The 25,719-nt window shown below is 32.7% G+C and overlaps 1 protein-coding gene and 1 long non-coding RNA gene across 2 annotated transcripts in view; both read right to left on the reverse strand.

The window, feature by feature from the left end:
- Positions 1-25,719, reverse strand: part of LOC114344598 (cuticle protein 16.5-like) — a 314,943-nt gene that overhangs the window by 164,722 nt on the left and 124,502 nt on the right. The window lies entirely within an intron of this gene.
- On the reverse strand, positions 6,094-7,098 carry LOC126884676 (uncharacterized). Its single transcript, XR_007698123.1, has 2 exons — positions 6,223-7,098; positions 6,094-6,163 (listed from the first exon to the last, which is right to left on the reverse strand). It is a non-coding gene; the product is annotated as an uncharacterized LOC126884676 (long non-coding RNA).

Genomic DNA, 25,719 nt, shown 5'->3' on the forward strand with positions numbered 1-25,719 from the left:
ATATGAAGTTACTTCTTTACTTTAGTACAAAATATCTCATAAGCAAAAATCATGTAGGACAGTCAAGAAACAGCAACAGGACGGGTGCAAAATCGATCATTTTCCCATGTAAATCTCCATAAGAAAATCAAAGTCAATTCTGGTCATTTTTTGAGCTTGGTGGTGGGGGCAAAACTGCTCGTGAGGTCGTGACGTAAGAAGACTCGTTGGAAAGAGGAGGGGATGGTGAATACGGTTTTTATAGAAAAAACAAACATGACAGCATTGCCAAAGGGACTCTATTCGTATCTTTGATGTTATTGGTCCGATTTGGACGTAGGAGGCGGCAAATGAAAGGAGATTGGATGTAGATGAATTTTTGGGGCAAAAAACAAACATGACTGCATGCCAAACGGGCATTCCATTACATCTCAGCTGATGTTGGTCCTTTGAGGCGTTAGTATTTGTGTTTAGTAAGTGTATGTATGGTAAGGAAACCCATACGTTCTCTGCAGAACTTTCGACGGGGTTTTTTAATTATATGTATAAATGGATATATAGATTTTGTTTAAATGCTTAGAGTGACAATTTTGTTAACCCTGTGATTATATCATATATATTTTTAATTTTATACAGATAAACAATATTTAGGAAATATATAAAAATGTTAAGTTAGATTGTTCTATTGTTACCAACACGACCACTAGATTTTTTCTCATGTACGAATGTTTGTTTGTTAGAATTTTTATGAATAAATTGAATAATTTGTTGAATGGTTAACTTTCTGCATACGGCCAGTAAAAATCGTGCCTTCATGTTATATATTTTTATATTTCGCTTTGAATAAAAATGTTGTGTTTTACTTAGTTATTTTATTTACCTATGCCCTCTAGTAAGAGATGTATTAAAGATAATATCTATATCACATTGGAGATATGTAAACATTATACAGGGTGCCCCGAAAAGATTGGTCATAAATTATACCACACATTCTGGGGTCAAAAATAGTTCGATTCAACCTAACTTACCTTAGTACAAATTATGTGCTCATAAAAAAAGTTACAGTCCTTTGAAGTTACAAAATGAAAATCGATTTTTTATTGAAAATGGACATGTATCATTCTTATGGCAGGAACATCTTAAAACAAAATTATAGTGAAATTTGTCCACCCCATAAAAAATTTATGGGGATTTTGTTCACTTAAACCCCCCAAACTTTTGTGTACGTTCCAAGTAATTCATTATTGTGGTACCATTAGTTAAACACAACGTTTTTAAAACTTTTTTGCCTCTTAGTATTTTTTCGATAAGCCAGTTTTTATTGAGATGCGGCTTCTTTTTCAATATATTTACGTAAAAATTTTATGGGGGTTTTGTTCCTTTAAACCCCCCAAATGTGTGTGTACGTTCCAATTAAACTATTATGGTGGTACCATTAGTTAAACACAGTGTTTTTAAAACTTTGCCTATTAGTATTTTTTTCATAAGTCACCTTTTATCGAGATGTAGCTTCTTTTTCAAAATATACCTAAAAATGTAATATAAATAAATTTTCAGATTATTAACAGGTCTCTACAAATCGTACTTAACCATATAAATATGTGGTGGATTTGACAAATATTCAAAATATCTCCATAAACACTGGCTTATCGAAAAAGTACTAAGAGGTAAAAAAGTTTTAAAAATAATGTGTTTAACTAATGGTGCCACAATAATAATTTAATTGGAACGTACACAAAAGTTTGGGGGGGGGGGTTTAAGGGAGCAAAACACCCATAAAATTTTTATGGGGTGCACAAATTTTACTTAAATTTTTCTTTAAGATGTTGCTGCCATAAAAATGCCACATGTCCATTTAAAATCAAAAATCTCTGAGAGTTTTCGATATATGAAAAAAAATCGATTTTCATTTTGTAAATTCAAAGGGCTGTAACTTTTTTTGTGTGCACTATTGTATATAGGTACGTGAGGTTCAATCAACCTATTTTTGACCCCAGAACCTGTGGTATGATTTATGACCAACCTTTTCGGAACACCCTGTATAATACAATAAATATTATAAATGACACTGTAACTGGAACTGGATCACGAGTTCTAGGACAGAGAAATAAATTTAATAAATCGTAGTTTTGTCAAACATTCTGAAGCATTTGCACATGTAGCTTTTATGTATGCAATAATTAGAGGTGGGGTACAACATGAGGGAGATAATCATCACTACCAATATTGCAAATAGACAATCGACAATGAAAGAATGGATGAACTGGAAGAGGAACTAGGATGAAATTGGATGTCCTTGGTCTACGTGAAACGAGACTACCTGGAGAACAATGTACAATATTTCAATCAGGACATATATGTTCTGCCAGTTCGATGAAGAGTAAAATACACATGTCAGCAGTGTAGTAATATTGGTCCATAAAAGAATCAAACATTTGGTCACAAAAACTGCTGCAATCAATCTAGGAAATGGTCTTATACATCGATCTTAAACTATCAGAAAGGTACAACCTCCAAATAATTCTACTATACGCTCTCAATAGCCAACCAACAGATGAAGAAATGGAAAAATTTTATGAAGCTATTTCTAAGGCTCACAGAAAGAGCTCACTTCAGAATAATCATGGTGGATTTTAACGCCAAAGTAGGAAAGCGTAACACTGACAACATACCAAATAGAGGAATATATACTCTAGAAGTAACGAACGAAAAGGTGCAAACCAGAGACATATATTAGTAACAGATTTATTGGTTCTCAATAGATTCAGTCTGGGAAGTGACCACAGACAGAAAAGAGCAACAATAGTAATCAATATAACATCTGAAATAAACAAAATAATTTAGTAATAAGGGCCCTTATTACTAAAGAACTTTTGCAAAACAGAACCAATTATCAGAAACATCTTAAGTCTAATCTGAAACCAATGGATCAATTAAAATTAAAAATATAAATTATTAGAAAGAAACGACAAGAAAGAGTAAAATCAATGCGATCAAATAAACCCATATGAAGCCGAAATAGAAAATAATAATAATAATAATTTAACGACAGAAGCACAGCGCAAGGATTAAAGCTGCATGGATCGAAATTCCTAGAATATAATAAGGCAATAACTTAAGAACCTTATAAGCAATAACAAAAAGAATAAGAAATGATATCAGGTACAACAATGGTGAAAAATTGAAAATATTGTAGAGAAAAACAGGAGCGTGAAAGTGTTAAAATCTGTAAATCTGAAAAATCTCCTGGAAGACAAATATCCTAAAAAGCTCATGGAATCGAGGAAATAATAAACGAGGTGATTATCTTTTTAAAGACATATCACATATGCTATATTAGAATCAAGAAATTTCTGTTCTGGTAGACGACAAAGAAATAGACAACATGTCCATACAAAGAGGGGTCAGACGTGGTTGTTTGTTATCTCCAACTTTATTTAACGTTTAGGTACTCGAAAGTAATATTTGACGAATCCTTGGAAGGCCAATATGGAGTTCCAATTGTGGGGAAAATTATTAACAACATCAGAGATGCAGATGACACAGCGATCATGGCTGAATTTATCGAAGATTTTCAATACCTTATAGGAATACCTTATAGTCCGTGTAGGTCCTTATAGGAATACCTTATAGTCACTAGAGAATGCTCCAATAACGAACTTGGCATATATACATCAAAGACAAAATTATTTGTAGTTAATAAACGAGACCTTGGCCCTATGCATCGAATTATCACCAATAAGCCATTACAAAAGTTAAACATTTTAAATACATAGGATGTTAGATAAAATTAACACTAAATCCTTATAAAGAAAAATTAAAACTCGTCTAGAAATTTCAAGAAGAGCATTTATGAAACTAGAGAGATCTACACTGTGCAATTCTCAGCTGAACTTACAACTAAGGATCAAGTTCCTAAAATGTTGTGTGTCGTGTATTACTATATGGATGTGAAACCTGGATCAAGATAGACAAATTAGAAGCCTTCGAGATGTGGTCATATCGTAGAATACTAAAAGTATCATGGGTTCAACATATTTAAAACATACAAGTCCTAAACATAATAGGTCAAGGCGAAGGTGACTTAATGAAGATAATATAATAGGGAAAACTTGAATATCTGGGGCATATAATGAGAGGTAGCAGATACTAGATTAGTAGCAGTTAATACTCAATGGAAAGATCAAGAGAAAAAGAGGAATTGGTAGTAAGAAGTATTCATGGCTCCGAAACCTTGGTCAATGAACTGGCTTATCAGCAGATGAAATTGTTATATGTCATTCAAAGTCGAGAACAATCTGTGCACGGTACTCAAAGAAGAATACAATACGATATCAACTGCAAAATGTTGACATATAAATGTATTTGAACATACAATGGTTTAGATGTCTATATAGACCAGGGCGCATCTGTAAAAATATTAGTACATTTGGACGTTGAGAGGTGACTCAAATGTTTTTGCAGAAATTGCTTGAAAATAACTCAAATAATAATATTTGAGTTATCCTCCCTCTCAAAAAGGTCCGGAACATTGTTTAAATAATCAAAATGTCAAAAAATGAAGGAAAAATTCGATTTTTTTCTTCGTTTTTTGATTATAACTTTAAAAGTATTCATTTCCGAGAAAAGTTGTACTGACATAAAAGTTGTGTAATTAAATTTCCTACAACATACAATTGGTTAAAAATTTAAAAAATAGTCACCCTTGTTTCAAAATAGCAATAATTGTGAAAAAAACCATACAAAAACAAGTACATATTCGCATTTTACGTTTTTCAACCACTTGTGCTACACTTAGGACCTTCATATTTCACTCAGATAAACTTTATGATACACTAAAACAATACTGTAAATTTCATTAAGATCTGTTTAACAGATTTTGCAAAATAAATTTTGCAATCCAGCTTTCGCAAAAAAAAATTATTTTTTCAAAATGTTACAGGACTGAAAATAAAGCAGGTATCAAGTTGAATTTTTTTTGCGTATAGAAGTGTACTCTACCTTTTATTTGCATTATGCAAAATTAAAATTGATTAACTACCACAGCGTCAGAAATTTTTTTAAATAAACATTAATTATTGGTGCTACGCGCAGGACAGCGGATAGTTTGCTCTGATTGGGCATTCCAATGACCTTTGATAATGATGGATACATTTTAATTTTTATTACATTTCGATATAAATAAATAAATTTGTTTACTGCAAAATAAAAACACATACTCTATCCTTTGAAATAACACTTATTTTAGCAAAAACTTTCTTTGTTCATATATTTTAACTTAGAGAATAAAAGTTTATTATTTTTAAATATACGCAATTGTTTAAACAATATTTCACAAACAATAATAAAATTAGTTTGATTTTTGTGGAATTAAAATATTAAAATACAACAAAATATAGAGTAAGAAAATAATATATTAGATAAAGATTGGTAGAAATTTTGGTGGAAATCAACTTGTGTGAATCGAACACCGCTGTCCTGTGCGTAGCACCAAAAATTAATGTTTATTTAAAAAATTTCCTGACGTCGTGGTAATTAATCGATTTTAATTTTGCAAATTGCAAAAGAAAGACCTAGTACACTTCTATAAGCAGAAAAAAATTCAACTTGCTATCTGCTTTATTTTCAGTCTTGCAACATTTTAAAAAAAATATTTTTTTTTTGCGAAAGCTGGATTGCAAAATTTATTTTGCAAAATCTGTTCAACCGATTTTAATGAAATTTACAGTGTTGTTTTAGTATAGCATAAAGTTTTTCTGGATAAAATATGAAGGACCTAAGTGTAGCATAAATGGTTGAAAAATGTAAAATGCGAATACTTGTTTTTGTATGTTTTTTTTATCAATTATTGCTATTTTTCAACAAAGGTGACTATTTTTTTAATTCTTTACCAATTCTATATTGTAGGAAATTTAATTACACAACTTTTATGTCAGTACAACTTTTCTCAGAAATGAACAGTTTTAAAGTTATAATCAAAAAACCAATAAAAATATCGAATTTTTCTTTCATATTTTGATATTTTTATTATTTAAACAATGTTTCGGACCATTTTGAGTGGGAGGATAACTCAAATATTATTATTTGAATAGAGGAAATAAAAAATGTAGTATATCAAAGTGTGTAAATAATTTATTTCTTTAGCTGAGCGCTTTCGACATAAATGTCATCATCGGAGCTAATGCTAAAATAAAAAAAGAGGTCTTGTAAGAAAAAGAAGTACAAAACTCTTTTTTTACTTACGTCAATTGTTAAAAAAGTACCGCTACAAAATTGAGGTGTTAACATTTGCATCTTGTGAAAATAACTTTTGGTTGGATATCCTCCGTACAACCCCAAACAGCAAAAACAGAAAAACGGCCACATTACACGTTACACAAACACAAAAAGAATTTTTTCATGGTATAGGTATCACCCATCCATTGTTGGCCTAGTAGAAACAGCTGACTGACAAAGTCGGATATTTAAATCTGCTTTTATCTGTTCTGCGTTGACGTATGACATCTGACATTAAATGCTGAATAATTTTAACATTTTTGAAAGAAAAATTAAAAATTTTTAAAAAATTTTTAAGGAAATGTACCTTAGATGTTTGTACTAATCAACTAATAAATTAATTGATAACATGATTGATTTTAAGACTAATTGGCCCAACATACATACACACCTTGTCAGATAAAAAATAAAAACAGGAAGTAATGAGGAAGATCAGTTTTTAATGGTGAATTCTCAAATTCAATATTCTAGGAGATATTAGATCATTGAAATTATAGATTGAGATAATATTAGATTGTTGTTGTTATTCATCTTTTGTAAATTATGTAAGTCATTGAAATGACCTTGACAGAGTGTATGGATATTTTACTAAGTTGAATCGTTAATGTTTATAGTAGAAATATTAAATTATTTAAATGCTAAGATGTTAAAATGAGTATATTCAGTTTCTACTGTTGTAAGACATTGATAACAAACCAATAGAATAGTGTTCAGTGGAATTCAATTCTTAACAAAATAGTTTCAAACACTCTTGTTGTTAAGTGTTTTATTTCTAAAGTTCTCATTACTTGATGATATAAGTATGTTATGTAAATATCTGTAATACAACAATGTATATATAAATCCGGCCAATAGACACAGCCAATTGATCACCTCTCAACGTCCATCTCAAAAGAGATGCGCCCTGGACTAATATTAAAAAGACTAAAATTCTAGTTTTATTGCATGTTTCCTGCAATATTACCGTTATGCAAATTTTAAAGACGAAAACCGAATTTCAAACAAGTTTGTTTTGTTTTTGTGTATTTCTTTTTTCATTCGCATTGGCGAAAGAAGAACCATCCACCCGGCACACTTATTTCTTGCACATCTTTTGCAAGAAGTCCTAACATGAACTTAAACACGTGCAGGGAATCGCTTAGCCAGTCTGATTGTAACAGAAAAAAGTTTAATTGAAAAAAAGCACACGACATTATTATTCATGGTTGCTTTTTATTGGAAACGTATTCGAGTGAAGCTGTTACAAGCCGTGTCTAGGATAGGTCCGTCATTGATCTTAGATTTCTATCATAAATATTGTCAATCTAAAAAAAAAATATTAATTTTCTTGAGAAACTGAGATACATATCCGAGCGACCAGCTACAGTAAAACTTGCAGTAAAACTTGTTTCAGTCACCATTAGTATCAGCCCGCATCCCGACTTTAATAGTGACAACCCTGATATCACAAAATTTTCAGGAGAGCAAATGTAAGATTTGTAGTAACTAAGTATGGGAACTCTTCACACTTATGTGAACTCTTATTTTCTTTCTTTACAACTTATTTATCTAAGTTAACCAAATTTAGCACTCGTGTTGAATATGTTATTTACTACTAACTATTTTTAGTTATTGACACTGCTTTGCTCTGAAATTCACCCTTAAAATATGATAAGGCGCTATTCTTAAGTACCAATATTCAAAATTCGAGGCTTAGGGCATATCAAACACAGATTATGGCACTAGAGAAGTTTTACTTGAGTAATTTTTCTTGGCTAACAAATGCATTGTCACATGTCAGGGCAATATTTAAAAATGAACGGTACTTATGTATGACACATCCATTTTCGACCACAAGATACCGTAAACTGTCTATAATCCGTCTATAGTCCGTGTCTATAATCAATGCTAATACTGAGAGAGCCAAAACCGGAAATGGTAATAACGAGACAGGCACACTATGCAGATTTTAAGATAACTAAATTACATTATTCCACAATGAAGGCAACGCTTAAAGGAACCTGTTACGCCAAAAAACAGATTTTCCATTTTTTAAGGTTATGTCACTATTGAAATCGGGGTGCGAGCCCATCGTTTTCCAGTGCTTAACTTAGGTCTACTCTAGAAACTTACATTCAGATCTATGTTTAGCTGTTGCAATCCAATTGGTGCATATTCTCTTTACGTCCTCAGTCCATCTACGGGGTGGTCTTAGGGCTTTAGTATATCCGCTCTTGATCTCCACTCCAGGATCTTTTAGGTCCAACTATTATCTCTCCCTCCAGCGATGTGTCCTGCTCACTTTCATTTAATTTTAGCTATGTATTTTATAATGTATATGTATATCCCGTAGGGAAAGAATTCGAAATGAGGAAGTAAGACGACGAATTGGAATAGACGGTTACTTAACAACAGACATTGAGAGGAAACAGTTGATTTGGTATGGTCATGTTCAAAGAAAGGAAGACGCAAGATTGCCCAAAAAGATCTTGGAGTAGGTACCACCAAACCGCAAAAAACGAGGAAGACCCAAAAAGACATGGAAAGAAGGGGTAACCAAAGCAATGAGTACAAGGTATCTTAGAGATGGCCAATGGGATGATAGAAGGACGTGGAAGTTAGGCATCGGACAACGTCGAAAGACGTTCTAAAACCGATTCATACATACATACATACATTTTATAATGTCATCTACACCACTTATTCCACGAATTTCTTCGTTCCTTACCCTATTTCTTAAAGAGCAATGATCTTTCCATTTTATGTTGTATATGTAGTAACACTGTTTCAAGATCAAACCCACTCATTCGAGATCGTGACTGCATCTCACTTGTATTCACACAATTAAATATTATCTTTATTCCACACACTGAATAACCCATAGGGTAGTTAAAAAAGTGCCGAATCTGTATAATAACGTATAATAATTTATGTGCAGATGTTTTGGTGAGAGTAAGTTTCTCTTCGCCACAAGGAAGGACAAGTAGGAGACACTGATTAAAGGCTCTTCTTTTTAAGATGATAAGTACAACCTTAAAAAAATCATGCATTCTTAACCATGCTGCCCATCCAGTTATTATCCGTAGCAGCTCAGAATATTGGTTATCTCTGTTATTTTTTACCGTATGTAAAAGGAATATGTAGCTGCTAACTGCAATTTCGTCGTCTTCTAGCTTCAAACAATGGCTAGGAACTGAATTGGTCATCACAATTGTTTTAAACCTACCTTACATTCGGCATTGCTGAGTTCATTTACGATATCACTGATAAATTTCTTTATTTTTCTATTTCAGTGACTTTAATTATTTAAGAGTCTTGAAAAAAATGTTCAAGCAAAAATGTGCAATAATGAACCACCTTGGTCATATAATAGAAGTGTAGTTTGGGTGTAGTCTTACACCCTAAAGATACAAGAAACATGCTCCAGAATGTTAAATAACTTTGCCGGATGTATTGGCGTTTCAGAGTACAAAAATATACTAGAATTATATACAAAATATATTAGTGTAAGATTATAAATAGTTTACCTTATATTTTAAATTCCCCTGTATATAATTTTTCTTAACTATTAGTACGAAAACGGGATAAGAGTTTCACACATATGGACCTACGTTGGCACAGATGGGTGGAACTAATTGGGGATTACGACGGTAGCGGACTACTTTTAACTTTATATTTAAGAATAACATTCGCCACTGTGAACCAAATTTTATTACTAATAGGGATCGAAATTTATTGCAGTAGAATTTTAATAGTTTCGGATTTTAAGCATAAAGAGGGGAAGACAGGAGGCTGTTTTGGTTGTATAGTCAGTCGATTATAACATCACAGCGACGATAGACGCGCTCTTAAATACTTAGAAAAGACGAATTAAGACGGGTATTATATTGATTAGACGCAAATTATCACTTTTACATTTCGTTAATTTAATGGTAGCAATAATTTAGTCATCTATGTTATTAATTAAAACTGTTAAACATCAAACGGACTTTTATTACGATTGTCTTTAAAGAAAACCTACATTAGGTCGAAATGAAAAGAGGCAAATAGCCACTACGACATTACACAATTTATAATGTACAATATCCTTAGGACAATGAGTCAAGGTTATGTAATAACAATCTCTCCTCAGTCTTGATTCCTTGGAGGGAGTGTAGTGGTCGGCATGATATCGTGTATGATCCATATCCATAGATTTCTGTCTTTGGTCAGTTCTACATCATGCATAGGTAGGTCTTTTGCCACTTCCTGTGAGCTGGGCAATTCGTCAAGTTGGAGATCTCATACGTTCTCCGTAGATATTAAACAGCTGTGAAGATCCTAGAGTATTAATCTCTCTACTACCGGTATCATTCTGAAGAGACTCCTAGAGAATATAAACCAGCTAGGTCTTAATGCTTATCTTTATAAGCTACGCAGAAAGCATCGACATCCACATTCGCAAAAAAATTTTTGTGGGAGAGCCCTGTGTATAGGTTTAGTTCAGGCTTGGTAACAAGGAATGGTACCAGATATCATAGGTATCTGGGATGAGTGTCTATACATATAGTAAGAGATATGGCTGACATCTGGGTAATGATAGTATTAAATAACGCATATTTATAATATTCACTTAATTACAAGAGTAAACAGGGAACTTTATCTTATTTATAATCTGATTTAATACACATCAATTCTGAATCCTGCTGAGCGACTGGTCTATTCCATCGTATGCAATAGTCTAGATACCGAGCGGTACTAGCAGTACGACTTTGCACTTTGCGGAATACTTCTTCTACGCGCAGCCAAAGACGCACATAAAATACGGTTAAAGGGAAATAAACCCAAACATAAAATTTCTTTGAAAGCTTCTTGGAAACGTTGCGGTCTTTATGACAGAAACAAAGTGTATTTAAAGACGCTACAGTGGCTGGAAAATCCACAGGCGCCGGGAGCTATTTGAACGGATAATTAGAAATAGTAAAAGTATTCTATAATAAAAGGTTTGTATATTTAAAGCATTTAGCATCTTTCTGCATATTATCTAGACTTTAATGGTTCTACTTGATTGTTTTTACATAAACATAACCTTTATACACACACCGGCAAAATTAGCCGAACACGTTAAAAATGGGACATGTTTGATGTCTCGTATTTCATAAACCAGTGGTCCGATTTGAGTGGTTCTTTTAGTATGTTATAGCCATATTATTTAAGAATATCGGTGTAATAATATTGTTGCTAGACAGGTAAATGTCATTTTATACCGGGTGTAAAAAGCATACTGTGTTTTTTTCTTAAAGTTCGGAACACCCTGTGGAATATTCCAGCGTATATAAAATATTAAAATTAAAACTCGATTGTAGAATTATGCTTTCTTAACATTTTCTTTTTTGATTCATTTGCATATGTTGGAAAATAAAAAGTTATGTGCTTTAACAACTAACCATGTTTTTTATCAATAAATCCTCATAGTAGGGGAGAAAAGTATGGTAAATTTGCAATTACTCGAGCGTTCTTGGGACCTGGAGTGGATTGTGAAGAGTGGGTGCTACAACCAAAAAAAGTTAAGTTAAGTTTTCCATAAAGTGTGGGACTCTCCATTTTTCAATTTAATTTTCCATTTCCACCAATCGTTTTTTTCCGATTATAGCGCCATTTATCCATAATAGGAAAAAACGTTGCGAATAAAACTTGCTTATTTTTACGTCAAGGATCCAAATCTGCAATAAAAATTGGGGGCTCCTATTTAATATTTTAATGTAACCCCCACCCCACCTCCGTGGGGGGTTGTGTTTGGAGCCATTCGGTAGATTTTTGAAAAATATTGAATAGGTATATTTTGCAGTTTTACGATCTGACGTTCATTTCGCAAAATATCGCGGGGTCGTATTTATAATTTTTAATTTACCCCCCACCCCTCTCCGTGGGGTGTCACGAGCCCCCACGGAGGTGGGGTGGGGGATTTAATTTAAAATATTAAATAGGAGCTCCCAATTTTTATTGCAGATTTAGATTCTTTACGTAAAAATAAGCAACTTTTATTCGACATATTTTTTCGAATTATGGATAAACAGCGCTATAATCGGAGAAAAATGATTGTTTCAAATGGAACATTAAATTAAAAAATGAAAAGTCCCCCACTTTATGGAAAACTTAACTTAACCTTTTTCTGATTTTAGCACATACTCTTCACAATCCAATAGGTCCCCATAATGCTCGAGTAACTGCAAATTTAGTATACTTTCCTCCCCTACTATGAGGATTTATTGATGAAAAACATGGATAGATGTTAACGTACATAACTTTTTTATTATCTCACATAAGTAAATGAGTCGAAAAGGAAAATGATAAGCAAGCCTAAGTCTACAATCGAGTATTAATTCTAATATTTTGCAGATGCTAGAATATTCCACAGGGTGTTCCAAACTTTACGAAAAAACACAGTATGATTGGTACACCCAGTATAAAATGGTATTTACCTGTCTAGTAACAATATTATTATAACGATATTCTTAAATAATAAGGCTATAACATACTGAAAGAATCACTCAAATCGGACCACTGGTTTATGAAATACGAGACATCAAACATGTCCCATTTTTAACGTGTTCGGCTAATTTTGCCGATGTGTGTATTATGTAAACATCAAAAATAAAGTAGAAGGATATTATAAAATAAAAATAGGTCAATAATTGTACGAAAACAAAAATGAATAATATTAAGAAAATAATTATTATACTAAGAAAATAAAAGAATACATATTATTAAAAAAATAAGGAAAAATACACTGTGCAGAAAATGAAGCTTAGTGAAAATACTAATGAGAAAAAAAAGAATATTTAGCATATTTTAAACTACAAGTGATCACAGGATCAAAGGCAACCGTCACAAAAGTGTTGAATCCTATCAACACTTTCGTAATAACACTTTCAAAAGTGTTATTAAATTTGGTTATGATAAGGTATATCTTCGAGGTGCTGGATGAGGTGCTGGATGAGTTGGCAACGGTTTTCCACGCATGTTCGGGTATGTCTTGCTCGAGATGCTCTGCGACAGTTACATGCAAAGTAAATATGTTAACAACTGGATCTTAAAACAAACTGTAAATAAAACATTAATGAGTATATTAGAGGAAGAAATAGTGATAAAAAGGATTTGAGACAAATCACCAGTAGTACCTTGCAATATACGATATATCGTCGTCGTGGTAATCCATTATATTGAAAGTTTGGTTTTGACAACCTTGTCAAAGAACTAATTTGTGTATTTTCACTCCTAAATATAAATTAATATAACTGTATTTTTTGTGGCTTTTTTCCAAACGTACGGCCCTAGAAAAAATATTGTTCCTAACTCATGCGGAAAGTGTCTTCCCCGCACTCGACTGCTTGCCCGAACTCCGCTATCGCGTCGTTCGGGCCAACGGAATTCTCGTGCGTGAAAATATCACTTTTCGCACTAGTTAGGAAATAACTATTCTTATTTGTACATGAGTAGCTCCGGCTTGTTCTATTCTGCTTTTAATTTCTACTGTTGGATCCTAGCTCTCATTGATATTGCTGCCAAGATACACGAGCCTCTCTACTCTGTCAAGTAAGGCATCTCCGGCGGCTTATATTAGGGATGTGAAAAACCTACCGGTTTAAACCTAAAACCGGTTTTTTTACTTCGCAATAACCGGTTTTACCGGTTGTTTTTTGTCCCGGTTATAACCGGTTTTTTCTTTTTAAAGTAAAAACCGGTTATTAGGTTTTTACGTTGATTAGGATTAGGTTAGGTATTATTTTGGATCCCAATCATAATTATTATTCTCTTAATTACTATTCGTAATTATTCCAAACAAAACCATAATTCCAATTTTATTTTATTTTATAAAATACAGAAGCAAACTGAAAGTGCAATCTAACATCAGCCAGAAACAATTATTAAGTTTTATTATAATAAAAAACCAATACAGAAGTAAAAACTTCGAGATGTATTCTGGTATAAAATCGTTTGTTTAAAACTATAATATGTCATCGATTGCAGAACGTTTTCGTTCTAAACAGAACATCTTCAGTGCATCCTGCCGAGTATTTTGAAACTAGCACACTGTAAATAGTGTTAACATCATCATATAGGGTTTACATAATGTAATATGTTAAAATGTTATGACTACAAGTCGATGTTAATGGATAAAGTGGAACACATGCTAAAAGGGTGCCATGGTTCCCTGCTCGAAGATGCTAGGTACTTGCCAATTCAATGGGCACAGACCAACTGTGTTGGTCTGTGCCCATTGCCTTTTTTTTTCGCCTTTTTCGATACACCCCAATTCACACACCTCTTTGGGCTCTTCCGATTCATTTGTGGCGGGTAATCGGTCCGCATTAACATTTTGGTGTTACAATTGGATGTGTGACTTCGCGTCTTCTACAATATTTTTCCATTCATTCCTGTTTCTGTTTATGGTTATCCACTCTCTATCAATGCTTATATGAATATAAAACTAAATATTATATTCAGTTGGTTATCTCGTCTTATTGATACTGGTCTCCATTTGGTAATTTTCTTTATAACTGCTTCTAGATATCTCCTTTCTATATATCCCATCAATCTGTGTCTCTGTGCCTTGATAAATCTGACGAGATTTTCACCTTTCAAAAATGTTCTCTTACTCCGTAGTTCATCAGTTTTCTAAATTGATGTTTACCTAATAGCGGCTTCCCACGATCGGCAACATCGCGGACGGACACGGACTAGCTCGCACCACGCACCTTGGGAAGTGTATCGTCCTTGGTAGTACAGACGCGTGGTACCCGGCTCGCCTGGGTAAAAGCCAGGAGCTAGGTATTTTAGGCCATGATGGATGTAAGCCACGGAGATAAATATTTGACATATAAGTTGTAGGGTTTTCCATCTAGTTTCATATTTTATCTTGTTTTACCTAAAAGCCCCGGTTTTGGGCCAGCTGACACCTAATTTGTTAATGGAACACCTAACTAAATAAAGAAAAACACCCATGCTAAAATACTCCGGTCAAATTTGACACTACCTCCCATGTTATTATAAAGCATATTCAAAGTTTTTCCAAACTTTGTTTTTGGCCAACGATTTTTTTACAAGTTGATAATTTAACACATTTTGTTAAAAATAAAACACATATGTGTATAATTATTGATTTACATGGAATGTGCATACTACACATTTCACACCGTATGCTATTAAGGAAAACATTGAAAGAGATAAGAAACATGAGAAATGCAATATAATCAGTCGGTCGCTAGGGAGAAATAAGGTTAAATAGTTCAATCTCAATCAAAAACACAGACTGTCGCGGACCGCGAACCATGGGAAGAGCTCTGTCCGCGGTGCGTTCTTGTCCGTAGTCGTCAGCTGTGCGTGATGATCCGTAGAATCGCAGACCGTGGGAAGGAGCTATAAGTTTAGTGTAGGGATGGCGGCTTTTGACAAAACACCGGTTTTCGGTTATACCGGTTTTTTTGCTTACGGTTTAACCTGGCGGTTATAACCGGCCAAAGAAAACCGGTTTTTCCAAAAACCGGTTTTCGGTTTTTTTAATCCAATAGGTTACAATATTACATTTACAATGCACTTTAGTTTGCGATACTCCACTCGACTCGTTACTCGATATCAATTTGCTGGTAATCAAAATTAGTACTATCGAAAGAACATCAATATCAGTATAAATAAAACACAATTTTTAATAAAACCATTTTATTCTATTAATTATTATATTTATTTATTATTTTATTATTATATATTTATTGATTATTATTAAATATAATATAGCGTAAGATTAATATATATATATATATATATATATATATATATATATATATGTTGTTAAGATATGCAAAATTTGAATTAATATGGTTTCGATCTTAATATTTTAGAAAAGTTAAAACATATAATAAAAATATACCAAAATTCATTTCGAAGAAATGAAAGTCAATTATCTTTGGATGGCCGTAGGTAAACAAAATTTAAATAGGGATTAAGTATTTTCTTTGTACAGTTAGTATGATAAGAAAGTGGTTATGTGTTTGGACAATGAGACCGGGTTTCCCAAATGGACTTTTGCGGCGAGGGAACAATTGTATTTAGAAATTTAAATGAATGTAATCTTTGTTTAGATATTAAGAAAGGAAAAAAAAACCGATTGGCATGTAATTAGTTTTAGGAAATTTCTAATGGTAGGGAAAATTGGTGTTTGTTATCTGAAAGGTAGATGGGGATAAAATTGAGGAACTCGGATTGGTGAAGAAGGAAAAAGGAGGGGCTAGGTATGAAGAATGGGAGTTTAGCGAAATGTTAGAGGGTGGAAGAAGAGTCAGTTGTTAAATGATCGTTAAGTCGACTAGTGGTGATCTCTAAGAGTCTCCTGAAGTAGTAAGGCAGATAAGTGAATAGTTGTGAGTTTGTTGAAATAAGTGTCCTGACGGAAGCTCATCACGTAAAGCATTGTAAGTTATATTGTTCTACTTATATTCCAAGAGTCACCGTTGCATGCCGGAACGAGAAATAGATTCAGTTTATCGAGAGGAGAAAAGGCTAGCATTGTTTTTTGAGAGATACGTGCATCTGTAGGGGGTCATTAATGACAATAGGCTTGCAATAATTTGTTGCGAGATTGCTGACTACATAGGGGGCTGCTAAGAGTAAATTGTTGGCGACCAGAGACAAGAATTTGGACAACTCATCATCCGAGAGACAGTTTTATTTTTTTTGTAGAATTATTCATATCGCAAATTTCAATAAGTACTTTAGATAGTGGTAGGGTTATTTCAATAATCAGAATAGGAGATATTATTTTTAGAGGATATTTTGAGGGTGAATTTATTTCAATAGATGCTTTTGTACCATATATGTGTTTTATTCCGTTAATCTTTGACCTTATTTATCATATGTAAAGCAAAGGAGATATTGAAGCACGAGAATATAAAACCCTGAGATTAGAGCATTAAATAGTGTGATTAAATCATAAGTGCATCATTAAAATTAAATTTAATTAATTAGTTAATTATCTAATCAAGTGCTTTGAGCACACCGTTCTTTGAATATCACATTAATATATATATATATATATATATATATATATATATATATATATATATATATATATATATATATATATATATATATATATATTGATGCACGTTAAGTTGTGACTTCCGGTATACAGAAGAGGCTGTCCGACTTCCACCTTTTCTACTAGGAATTATTTTTTAAAAATTGTGTATTTGGTAAAAGGGGGGCTTATAAAATGGGTCTACCTATTGAGGGGAAAGGATTTACCAAAATAAATTTTGTATATATATACGTATATACCGAAGCGTACAGCATACGTTATGGCTTCCATATATAGGGTAGTTCAAGGTGCGTTGTCACTTCCAGCGGTGTTGTCATATTTTGGAAGTCACAACGACTCGTCTGCTGATTTACCTCTTACTTTAAGCGTAATGTGTGATCTTTTGAAACTTTTACTGTGAATACAGTTGTGAATGCAGTTCTATGTTTTAAAGTTGTCTATTTAAATTAAAAGATTGATATTCTTTTGATTAAACAGGTTTACAAAAAAAATACATTTCGGAATATTTGACGAAACCATATGACTAGGGGGTTTTTGGGGTCGCTGGTCACGAATCCGGGGTCCGCTGACCTCTATCACGTCAGGTAATGGTAATCTCAAGGTCAAATCAAGATAAACCGACAGTCGCTCTGAAAAAGTATATTAGGGGGTTTTTGTGGTCGCTGATGACGAATTTGTGTCCGCTGACCTCTATCACGTCTAGCTCAAGGTCATTTCGAGGTCAAATCAAGATACATGGACACGATCGCTCTGAAAAAGTATATTAGGGGGTTTTTGGGGTCGCTGATCACAAAACTGGGGTCCGTTGAGCTCAACCGCGACAGGTAAAGGTCATTTCAAGGTCAAATCAGTTTTGTGGACTTGTCCTGATTTGGCCTTGAAATGACCATTACCTTACGTGGTAGAGCTCAACGGACCGCAGTTTTCATGATCAGTGACTCCAAAACCCCTATATTTTCAGAGCGATTGTGTCGATTTATGTTGATTTGACCTTGAACTAGACGTGATAGAGGTCAGCGGACTAATGATTCGTCATCAGCGACACCAAAAACGCCCTAATATACTTTCTCAGAGCGACTGTCGATTTATCTTGATTTGACCTTGAAATGACCTTTACCTGGCGTGAAAGAGGTGAGCGGACCCCGGATTCGTGATCAGCCACCCCAAAAACCCCCTTGTAACATGGTTTCGTCAAATAGTCCGAAATTTAGTTTTTTTTTGTAAACCTGTATTATTTATGATATGATTGATATTTATTTTACAAATACTAATATTTTATTATTGCTGCAAAATGGATTTTTTGGAATTAATTAAAAAAGTGTTATTAGTAAGTAATTTATTTATGAAAATTATATCAAAAATTTTAATAAATAAATTTGAACTTATAGGAAATTTTAATATTTATTATTTTTCTTGATTAAATTTTGAATTTTAGATTTTATTACAGGCACCGTCCTTTTAATTTTTGATGTACCAATAATAATGTGTAATAAGAAAATTAAATGGCTAAATACACCAGGTGGGGTTGAGCTGCTAAAAAGCTATCTAGATCCATCTTTTTAGAGCAGATTAGTCCCAGTCTGCTACTCGATACTATTGACTGTGCTTCTCCAGTTCTTTCTATCCTCTGTATTTTTCTGCTAGTCTCTAATTCCTGCCCTATATAAATTTTCCTTTACTTCCTGTAACCATTTATTCTAGTTCCTCCGCGTCTCCTTCTAACTCCGGGTTTCCATTGTAAAATTGAGTTTATAGTTGTTACGCTACCTGCTCTTCATATATGCCCCAACCATCTAACACTGTGCTGAAATCTGAAAATCTGGAATAATATCTACCCGGGTCGAAAAATTTTTTTTAATATATGAAAATAGTTATTTATGAAACAGTTCGTGAAGTATGCTTTTTACGAATGCACGTGATGTTTAGAGCACAAGCGACAACGGAGCGAGTGCTATACATCGCTTAAGTTCGCAAAAAGTACTTCACGCACAGTTTCATACAATATTTTATCTACGATAAACAAATAAAAAAACTGTAACTCTTCATCACTGGAATTCATTCCTAGTCTACAATTTTTAGAACTTATTTAAACATTCTAATTTCTTTCAAACCACAAAACTGTCAAATTTTTTTTTGTAATTTATTGCTCATTATGTCATCACCATGACAACGCGAAAGTTAAGGATATTTGATTATATGAAAGTGTGTCAAAAACAGTGCGAAAAAGTAAATCCCGTTTAAAATACATTGTTACTTCACGCACACGTTATCCATTAAATAGATCGATGCAGATCGGCCTTATATCGGATCCTCTACTATTAGTCCGTTCGCTGACGGTAAAATATTGCAAAACCCATAAATTTTAAAAAACCGCTTAGATCAGGGGTGGGCAATTACTTTTAAGCGCGGGCCAAAATAAAAGTTTCAAAATGTCTCTCGGGCCGGAGGACTATACCGGATATGTACGCTGTGCCCACGCGAATTTTTTTGGTGTAGTTTATTCCCTGCCCAAGAAATAAATACTATAAGTATTATTTTAAAGCATTTGGACAAAGAAATTTGACTGTTAATAATTAGAAAATGGTAATAATAAATTGTCCTACTTGGGAATACATGCGAAAAACTTGTGCCCAGTAAAATATGTCACGTAATTGAAAAAAAAATGGTCATTATATTAAATCATAAGAAGATCCAGAAAAAGAACCAGATAAAAAATGAAGATATTGAGCAAGTGGACAAAATGAAATACTTACTTAGGAGTCTGGATTACGGAAGATTTAAATTCGAAATCATAAATTCGATCAAGAATAGAGCAATTGAGGGTAGACTTTTTGAAGATGAGGACATTTCTGAGTCACCAAAGACTCAATCTGCAAATCTGATATTAGTTGATAAAATGTTGTATATCCACTCTATTCTTTTTTATGGTGCCGAAGCTTGGATTGTTAATGCTGACTTAATGAGAAAGCCGGAAGCTTTTGAGATGTGGCTTTTTGGGTGAATTTAGAAAATACTATGGACCGATCATATACGAACAAAATGATGTTGCACGAAATGGAAAGAGACAGAGAACTTTTGACCTCCATTAAAAGGAGACAGACAGCATATTTACGGCACATGCTCAGAAATGATATGTACGAGTTGTTCGAAGGAAAAAGGGGTCCTGGTAGACGACAAATATTCTGACTGAAAACATTTGAGACTGGACCGGGTTAAACACACAGACGCTTTTAAAAAAAGCAGAAAATAGAGACGAATTTGCAATGGTGTTTTAGCCAACCTTCATTAGTGGAGTCGGCGTTAGAAGAATAATAATAAATTAATGGTAATTAAATAAATCAGTTATTGAAAGATTTTATTTTCTTATTTATTTATATTTTAACGATACAAGTTAATTTATATTGATACATATTTTGTAAATATACCTAATATTAAATAAAATTATAAAAAAAAGACAAACATTAAACGTTAAAATTAATAGAATACTCATTATAAGTATAACTTCTATAATAGTTAATGCGAAACGTGAAATCGCGAATGTTCATGTGATATTATTTCTTCAAAATTGGGATCCAAATCACTTGTAGCAATCCTTAATACCGAGTGTAGATTTTCGTCAGTAATTTGTGATCGATATTTATTTTTCGTGGAAACCATCAACGAAAAAGTTCTTTCACAAATATATGTCGAACCAAATAAAACTAGGTATTTTTGAACATAGTTTAAAAAATGTTTAAAATGTTCTGTATTCAAAGCACCGTAGAAAGCACTCAGTTCGTTTGATTGAACATTTTCTTTTAATAAATTATTTGCCTGTATGTCAATTAATTCTAGCTGAATTTCAACAGGAGCTTCTTGCACATCGAAATTGAAAGGTTGACTAATTAATGACAAAGGTTTTTCAATAGCTTTGAAATCTTGAAATCTTCTTTGGAATTCAGTATGCAGGTCTTGTGTTACTGAACTATATTTAAGAAAATCAGAATTTTTCAATAATTCTCGTCGTGTTTGTAATGATGGGAAGTGGTTTAATATTTTTTTATTAAAGTTCTCAGCAAATAAGTTTAGTTTTATCATAAATGCTTTGACATTTGAGTGCATATTGAAACTGGTTTTTCCCTTGTAAATTTACATTAAGTTCATTTAAATATTTTACAATATCTACAGAAAACGACAAATCGTTTAGCCATGCCTCATTTTGCAATTCAGGAAAATCATGTAGTTTTTCTTTTATCGACAAGAAGGATACTATTTCATCAAGCAAATATTGAAATCTGTCCAAAACTTTACCGATGCTAAGCCATCTCACCTCAGTGTAGTAAGGAATTTCGTAAAAGTCACTTTCAATTTCTTTCAAAAATTCAACAAACTGTCGATGATTTAAGGCACGTTCCCGGATAAAATTTACAACTTTTGTCACAACAGTAACGACGTGATTCAATTTTAAAACTTTTCTACATAACACTTCTTGATGAATAATGCAGTGTAAAAATAATATGTCTTGTTCTGGCTGCAACTGTTTTACTTTGTCGCTGATTCGTTTTAGTAAGCCCATATTTTTCCCTGTTAAACTAGGACAGCCATCCGTAGTGATGCTTACTATTTTGTTCCAAGGTAAATTTACTTTAACTAAACACTCTTCAACAGCGTTAAAGAAGTCTTCACCGGTAGTTGTATCTTTCATTGGATGCACACTAAGAAGTTCCTCGCGAATTTCACATTTTTTGTTAATGCCCCGAATAAATATTAATAATTGACTTGTGTCAGTAATATCGCAGGACTCATCCAACGCCAGAGAACAATATGTAAAATCAGCAATTATTGTTTTTAGCTGGTCGAGTAAATTTCCTGAAATATTTTCGATCCGTCGTACTATTGTTCTCCTTGACAGGCTTAAATTTTCAAAAATATGTTTTTTTTTCAGGACAACATATCTCCAACACTTCTACCATGCACTGTTTAACAAATTCTGCTTCAGAAAAAGGTTTACATAACTTAGCAATTTTGTGTGCAATAACATAACTTGCTTGTGTGGTAGATTTCTCGATGTTACTTTGTTTGCTAAAAATATTTTGTTGTTTATTTAAGTTTTTTGCTAAGTTGTCTGCAGCATTTTTAAGTTCTTCTAAAGAAAACGATGCATATTTTGGATGTTTTGATGTAAAATGCCTCTTTAAATTATATTCCTTGAAAACAGCAATGGTTTAATGGCAAACTAAACAAATTGCTTTCTTACCAATGTTCGTAAAAAGGTATTTTTCTGTCCATGCTTCATTAAAATTTCTGCATTCCAAATCAACTTTTCTTTTTTTAGATTGTATCATTTTGCAAATGCTTACAAATAAATATTTTAATACAATAAAATAAAAACAATGTTTTCAAATTTTACTTACAAAATGTCCTCCACTTTTTCAATTTATTATATATTTGCAAAATAACACACACTGTATCAAAAGAAATATGAGGAGTAATAGGAAATACGACCAGTGCAAAATCAAAATAAACTTATACGCGTCTTTCGAAGTATGTAGTTGTAAAACTTCCGCAAAAATCGGTAACAATGAATTTTATGCTGAAGTAGGTATTCCAAACAACCATACTTAATTCAGATTTAATAAATAAAGAATCATATTATTGGGACCAAAGTGCTGAGGTATTTAGATCATAAACTGTCAGTGATATGGTTGAAATAGATACCCAAACACCGAGTGCTTGTCTTGAGACCTTGAGAGTTAAATACGATTATTAATACCGAATAAACAATTATGAATCTCCGGTTATTTCCCTATATTTTAAAAGAAATTTAAAGTAAATAGTTACAATTAAACAGTTTTTAAAAATATAGTTAGCTAAGGCTGTTCGTAATTATAATACTCTCTATTATTTATATATTTAATAATTTATGTGAACACTATGCAAACTATTACTGTTGATTTCAACAAAATCACATAAAAGGGATTAAAAAGATTAGGTACTTGCGGGGTTTTTCAACGGGCCGGACAAAGTAAGCGAAAGGGCCGGACCCGCCCCGCGGGCCGGCTTTTGCCCACCCCTGTGCTATAGCCTTATTCTTTAACTATATCGCTGTAATAACATTGTTTCTAGACAGGTAAATTATCATTGTATACTGGGCGTACCAATCAAACTGTTTTTTTTTCAATTTTCACAACACCCTGTGGAATATTCTAGCCTTTATACAATATTGAAATTAAAACCCAACTATAGCCCCAGGTTTTTTTAACGTTCTGTTTGTTATTCATTCGCTTATGTTGGATAATAAAAAAGTTAGGGACTTTAACAACTAAACATGTTCTTTATCAATACATGGTGTTTCTAAATAAGTGCGACAAACTTCAAGGGGTAATTCTGCATGAAAAAATAATGATCGTTTACTTGATAAAGCTATGTCCGCAAATGCTTGCAAATATAAATTTCTTTTGCCAAACGATCATTATTTTTTCATGCAGAAATTACCCCTTAAAGTTTGTCGCACTTATATTTAGAAACACCTGTATCGATAAAGAACATGGCTAGTTGTTAAAGTCCTTAACTTTTTATTATCCAACGTAAGCGAATGAATAAAGAAACAGAATGTTAATAAAACCTGGAGCTATAGTTAGGCTTTGATTTAAATATTTTATAAAGGCTAGAATATTCCACAGGGTGTTGTGAAAATTGAGAAAAAAACCCAGTTTGATTGGTACACCCGGTATACAATGAAAATTTACCTGTCTATCAACAATATTATCATAGCTATTTTGTTAAAGAATAAGGCTATAACATATTAAAAAAAATTACTTAAATCGGACAACAGGTTTGGGAGATATGAGACATCAAAAATTACCCATTTTTTTGGGGTGCCCGTTTTTCGTGCCGGTGAGTGTAGATTAAATTAGAAGTTCATTGTAAAAAAGGAAGTAAACAAAAAAACGAGAAAAATGAATTTATATAAGTAAATAGGTAAGTAAATATTATAGATTAAAATAAGTACAGAAAATATATAATTATAGAGATATATAATCACTTATTGTACCTTCATTTAAGGCTAACTTTAAAAGTAAAGCAGATCTGCTATTATTCATGTTTAAAAACAAAAGGCACACAAAACACTAAGTACGATTAGGACCGCGAATCTACAACAGAAAAATGTCTGGAAACCGTTACACAGGGTTGCCAAAAAACGGAAGTCACACCGAGCGGTGTGGTATACGGAAGACGCTACGCGTTGTGTACATAGCCTGTATAGTAGCACGGGAGCGACACTAGCGCTGGTGATATACCGTCGAACTAAAATCTGATCTTATGAGTATGTTAGATACGATATGACTTCCAGCGAAATTTTTAATATAAGCCTTCTGATACCATCTAGTAGCCAAATTCGTAAAAATATAGGCAAAACGTTGTGACTTCCGAAATCGGAAGTCATAACGGTATATATGAAGTAACAACGTATTACGAGAATCTACTTTGGAAGTCACATGGATACATGTATCAATATATATATATATATATATATTATTGCAATAATATACAATTTAACCCAACCATTTCAACTTTCAACCCAACAAAAAAATTTCCCAGACTTTTTCAAATGGGATTAAAAAAATAATATCAACATAAATATTTTACATAAAAATAAATTGGATAATGCAATTTATCTTTTATTTTGACTACCATCAAAAAAAATTTATCATGTATTTCGTTTAACACGTTTGTATATTTGTATAATAGGTACATTTTAACTCATTTAATACTTCCTGTATGGGTATATCGTTTTTAAAACGTAGGGAAATTCTTGAAGATTCGTATTCGTAATCGGTAATTCGATATTCATAGAACATTATTTTTGGTAATCAGAAAAAGTCACTCGCCCACTTTCAATGTCAAGAGTCAAGTGTGAAAAATACATAGATGATGTTTGCGTCTACTTCAACCAGCTCACTTCTTATGTAAATATTATGATTAGGAAATACCTTTTCAACGAAATATTATAATAAAACCTAATTGTTTCTGGCTGATATTTTCACTTTCAGTTTGATTCTGTATTATAAAATAAAATTTAAATTATGGTTTTGTTTCGAATGACTACTTGAGAATAATAATTATGATTGGGGTCCAAAATAATACCTGACCTAATCCGAATCACCGTAAAAACCTAATAACCGGTATTTACTTTAAAAAGAAAAAACCGGTTATAACCGGGACAAAAAGCAACCGGTAAAACCGGTTATTGTGAAGTAAAAAACCGGTTTTACGTTAAAATCGGTAGGTTTTTCCCATCCCCAGTTTAGTGGGCCTGCTATTCTCCGAATGATTTTTCTTTCCGTGATCTTCATTGAATGCTTCCTTCACAATTTCGCAAATTATTCATTTAAAGTGTGTAGTTTTCTGCTAAACAATGCTATGTCGTC

This window comes from Diabrotica virgifera, chromosome 5 (assembly GCF_917563875.1).
Source record: "Diabrotica virgifera virgifera chromosome 5, PGI_DIABVI_V3a".
Classification (NCBI taxonomy): Eukaryota; Metazoa; Arthropoda; class Insecta; order Coleoptera; family Chrysomelidae; genus Diabrotica; species Diabrotica virgifera.